This window comes from Solanum lycopersicum, chromosome 4 (assembly GCF_036512215.1).
Source record: "Solanum lycopersicum chromosome 4, SLM_r2.1".
Taxonomy (NCBI): Eukaryota; Viridiplantae; Streptophyta; class Magnoliopsida; order Solanales; family Solanaceae; genus Solanum; species Solanum lycopersicum.
The window spans coordinates 7,642,589-7,648,264 of NC_090803.1; positions in this window are offsets into that span (position 1 = coordinate 7,642,589).

Consider the following 5,676-nt stretch of genomic DNA (forward strand, 5'->3'; position numbering starts at 1 on the left):
TAACAGAGTATAAAACCGTAGCACATATGGAGAAGTGCAGCTCAGGGATCCAAAATAGACTGCCCAAAAAGTTAAAAAAAACTAGGTAGTTATACTGTGCAGATTACAATTGGGCAGAGTATTCATGGCCGGGGGTTGTGTGATTTGGGGGCGACTATAAATTTTATACCCTTATTCTTTGTATCTAAATCTTGGGTTGGGTGGTCCAAAAAGAACCATTGTTATTCTCTAAATCACAGATAGATCCATAGCTAGGTTAGTAGGGGTGGTAGAAGATGTGTTACTGCAAGTAGGTTCATTAATTTTTCTGATAGATTTCGTGGTCTTAGACTTTGAACCCAATCCTAAATTTTTATTCATTTTGGGATGTCCTTTTTGGTCATAGGTAGGGCATTGATTGATGTAGCAGTTGGTCAATTAACCATGAGAGAACATGATAAGGTGGAGGCATTTTATATTTACCGCACTCTAAAATTTCCCATTTATATATAAAGAATTGTTTGCTATTACAATTGTTGATCGTATAGTTGAGTCACAGTTAGTGCGGCCCAAAGACCCCTTAGAAAAAGTGATAGTTTGTCATAATAAATATGAAGATACAGAGGCCCAAGAAATATAAACGTGTCTAAATATGGCACTTATGGAGACTCACAAGCAAAGATTAGAGTCGTTAGAGCGTGAGTTAGGGCCACCACCAAAACCCTCAATTGAGGAAGCCCCAAAGATGAAACTGAAAATACTGCCGGCTTATCTCAGGTGTGCATTTTTGGGTACTAATAAAACATTTCTTGTTATACTTTCTGCAGAGTTATCGGAAATACTAGTTGAAGCAGCGTCAAGGATCCTAAAGCGGAGAAAGAAGGCGATTGGATGGCAGATAACGGACATTCGTTGTAACACCCCTTATCCAAAATAGACCAAAATCAGCTTTTCAGAAATCTGCATGTAAAATAGACGGTTACCATTAACGTATTGTAGCCTAACACACAACACGTGATGAACATCCATAGATTGTGACTGAAACTCCCCCAAGACGCAGCCCAGAAAATTTTACTAAGTATCGAACGAAGGACGGACCTACAGTCTGTAGGTCAGACTACGGTCCATAATCTGTATCCGTCGATCAAGACCCCATATACCCACTCTCTGACAAGAACCACGATTGACCAGCATGGTCTGCATATGGACCTATGGACCATAGGTATGATCGTAGGTGGAAATTAGCATATAGTTAGAGGGAAAATGCAGTTGGGTCAACTTCAAATGATCATAACTCTTAGTACAAAACGAATTAGGTGTCCCATGACATATTAAATTATAGATAATTTAATTATCTTTCCATAGCCATCGAGTTTGCTAAAATCATACCTCCAAGTAAAAGGTTATGCCCATTTTAGTAAAGACCTGTCGATCAGACCCAACCTACGGACCCAAACGACGGACCGTCAATTTAACAACGGCCCGTCAATCCAGGTCGTTGTTTGGTCCGACAACAATTAACTCAGGATTCTTTTGTCTTTTTCCACTTCGTTTAAACCTTAAGATACGTCGTTTTGAGCCTAAATCATCATATATTATTCAGTTTAAGCCTAGAAAAATAACTAAAAGGCATAATACATAAATGTGTCCTTTTACTTGACTTCAAATTATATTTATGCCCTTCAACTTTGGATATGCACAAATAGACATTTAAACTTGTATAAAGTTGAACAAATACACACATTTCCCACATATAATCCTACATGTCATTTTTTGTTCTACGTGTATTGTTCCATGTAGGATTCATGTGTTTATTTTTTAAAAGTTGGATAGTTAAAGTGACTGTTTGTGCATTATGAAAGTTGAAGGTCAAAGTTAAAATTTGAAGCCAAATTTAGGGTCCAATATATGTATTATCCCTAACTAAAACTTATCTAGTTCAAATCATAAATCAAAACTTAGAAAGTTAGAAGCAAGACAATAGAGAAAGGTCAAGAATCCTAGTTCAAGAACGCAGCAAAGTTCCAGCAATTCCAGCCATGAAATCTAAATATTTCTCCGTGAATTTCATCACCAGGTATGTGAGATTTCACTAGTAGGTTTCTTTCACCCATTGGCTCCCTAGTTTTCAGTCAGATTCTTGATTCCCATATCATAATTAGACCTAGGGTTTCTAGAACTTCAACATAGATTCATGAATTAATTAGTTTTATGTTCCAAATCAAATTTTCATATTATTATTGAGTTTATCGCATGAATTTCAGAACCCCAACTATTTATTTCTTTAGCTCATGAACTACACATGCTAGGTCAGATATTTCAGTTACTTCATATATGCATGCCTCAGTTATGAAAACATCATTATCAGATTAATTGTTGCATTCTCGGTTTTTATGTTCAGTTTTGAGCTATACAGTATTTACAGAAATACAGTCATAATGTATTAATCACTTTAATCATAGGGAGTAACATAATACCGAGTTGGACAAGGGTTCAACGTACCCAATTAGTCCCAAACTACTAGCCAAGTAGGTTGTAAGTCCCCTCTATGGGCATCAATTTAGTGATCATGCCAGCATGCCTTTATACCTCTGGCAGGGTATATTGCGTCCTCTCGATGGGCGTATACATCGGACTCCACATTTAGCTCATATGATTTTATTGTCGGTCATTAGTAGCTCCCACGGATCAGTCAAACTCTAATGCATTGACCATATTTACAGTTCAGTTATTACTCAGTTTCAACATGTCATAAATTGGTCATTGTATCCAGTTAGCTCAGAATTCAGTATATCATATTCAGATTATATACTTGCTTTTGTGCTTGTTTATTTATGTATTATTTCAGCTTTAGTCTATCCTACTTGCTCAGTACCTTCAACTACTGACGCATACGTTCGCTACATCTTCTCATGATGTAGGTTCAGGTTCTCAGCATCCAGACCGCGCTTAGATCGATTTTTGATCTCCAGTTCAGCAAATTTAGTAGTGAGTCCTCATTCTTCGAGAACAATAGTCATGAGTTCATTTCAGTCTCTTAATCATTTAGATTCAGTTTTTGCTAGACTTATTATGGCTTGTCCCAACATTTCTAGTCAGTTAGAAGCTTATTTAAGATATAGTTAGTTTCAGCTTAATATTGAGTTAATATTTCCTTTGTATTAAACTCATTTAATTCAAATATCTCAGTTATAGAATATGGGTATTCCCCGTCTTTTCAGTTTAAATTTTCATTTAGCTTCCACATTCAGTTTATTATTTTTAGTATGCTCGTGATCTTGCTAGCAGGGTTAGCTTGGGATTACTTGTGCTTCTAGGTTTCGTGTTCGCTTCTCAGGGGTAGCTCGGGGCGTGACATTCGTGGGATTGTTTCTGTTATGTATGCACAGAATCTATATAGAGGAAAGTCACAAACCAAGTGCACAACATCAACCTGACTAAATCCTATGAATAAAGAAGTAGTGCACATGGAGGTTATAAAGTGGTTAGATGTTGGAATTGTGTATCTAATCTCTGATAGTAAGTGGATAAGTCTGGTACAATGTGTTTTCAAGAAGGATGTATGACAATGTTAAGGAACGGAAAGAATGAGTTTATTCCTACTAGAACATTAATCGGGTGGAAATTTGTATGGATTACCGAAAACTAAATTATGCTACCCGGAAGGATCATTACTCGTTCCCTTTATTGATCAGATGCTTGACCGACTAACTGGACAGGAGTAAAAAAAATTTAAATGGATATTTTGGTTACAACCATATATTGATTGCACCTGAGGATCAGAAAAGGACCACATTCACTTGTCCTTATGACGTATATACTCGCAAACGCATGCCATTCAGGCTTTGTAATGCGCTGCTGAATTTTCAAAAGTATATGATGGCCATTTTCATGATATGGTGGAAGAATTGTTAGTGGTATTCATGGATGATTTCTCAGTCTTTTGAGGTATGTCTCTGAAATCTTGATAAAGTACTAGATAGACGTGAAGACACTAACCTAGTTTTATACTAGGAGAACTGTCATTCTTTTTTGTAAGAGACGCGACAGTGTTGGGACACAAGGTGTCTAATTCTGGATTGGAGGTTGATAAGGCTAAGGTAGAAGTTTTTGATAAATTGTCACCTCCCATTTTTGTAAAAGGTGTGCGTAATTTTAATTTCTTGGTCATCCAGGTTTCTATTGACGATTCATCAAGGATTTTTCCAAGATAAAAAGACCTATGTGCAATATTTTGGAGTAGGAGGTGAAGTTTGACTATGATAAGATGTGTTTGATAGTTTTTAAGATGTTGAAAGGGAATTTAATTGATGCTCCCATATTAATTGCTCCTGATTGAGGATTACCATTTGAACTCATGTGTGATGCAAGCGACGTAGCAATGGGTGCAGTGTTGGGACAAAGAAAGAATAAAGTGTTTCACACAATCTATTATGCAAGTAAGACCCTTCATTCTACACAAGCTAATTACACAGTGATTGACAAGGAGATTTTGGCTCTAGTATTCTTCTTCGACAAGTTCAAATCGTTTTTGGTAGGTATGAAAGTGATTGTTTTTTCTGACCATGCAGATTTTAGGTACCTATTCTATAAGAAGGATTCTAAACCAAGGCTTATTCGATGTATATTGTTTTACCAAGAATTTGACCTTGAGATCAAAGATAGGAAAGGTACTGAGAATCAAATAGTCGATCACTTATCTTAGTTGGAGGATTTTTCACATGTGAATGAGGGTGAGCGAATCCGGGAAGAGTTTTCGGATGAAAAATTAATGGTATTAGATATCTCTCAAGTGTCATGGTATGCATGCATTGTGAACTTGATAGTAAGTGATGATTATCCTTCGGGTTCAACCACTCAACAAAAGAAAAAGCTCAATCATTATGCCAAGTTTTATATATGGGGTGAAACATTCTTGTTCAATCAAGGTGCCGACCAAGTAGTGAGAAAGTGCATTCCGAAGGTTGAGGTTCACAAAGTGCTTGAAAGTTGTCATGCTAGACCATATGGAGGTCACCATGGAGGAGAGAGCACCGCTCATAAGGTACTACAATTTGGTTTCTTTTGGGCCCATTGTTTGAAAATTCTATTGCTTTTGTGAAAGGTTGTGATAGATGTCAAAGATTGGGTATTATCTCAAGAAGACATGAGATGAAATTGAGGTGATTTGTGTTCAGAAGTGACGCCCGGACGAACAACATGCTTGGTTACAAAACAAGATGAAATATAAATACTCGCCAATCATCTTACTTATCCCCTCTCAACGATGTAGTTAGGTATCTTATTGGGGTAGACGACGAGAGGTGTGTGTTGAAGAAGAAGGAAGCTCACGTTTGAAACATGTCAAAGGAACAGGTCCAGCACAGCTGACTGACATGTCTGCAACAAGTGTTGATGAAGAAAGAAGCTGAGGATTGGAACATGTCCAACGAAGAATTAGAGTCGCACTAGGATTAGATTACCTATGTTAATTAGGATTGTATTTCAACTAGAATTAAATTATGATAAGAATTTTATTACGACTAGGATTACTATTATAATAATAGTACAATTAATATTTAGATTATTTATAATTGTATTATTATTATTATATTAGTAACAAGCATTGTAGTAGGAGTCTAAGTATAGTTAACTTAGGACTCTACCATTCTCTCCCTATATAAGGAGTATTTACTTAACATTATTATTGATCAACAT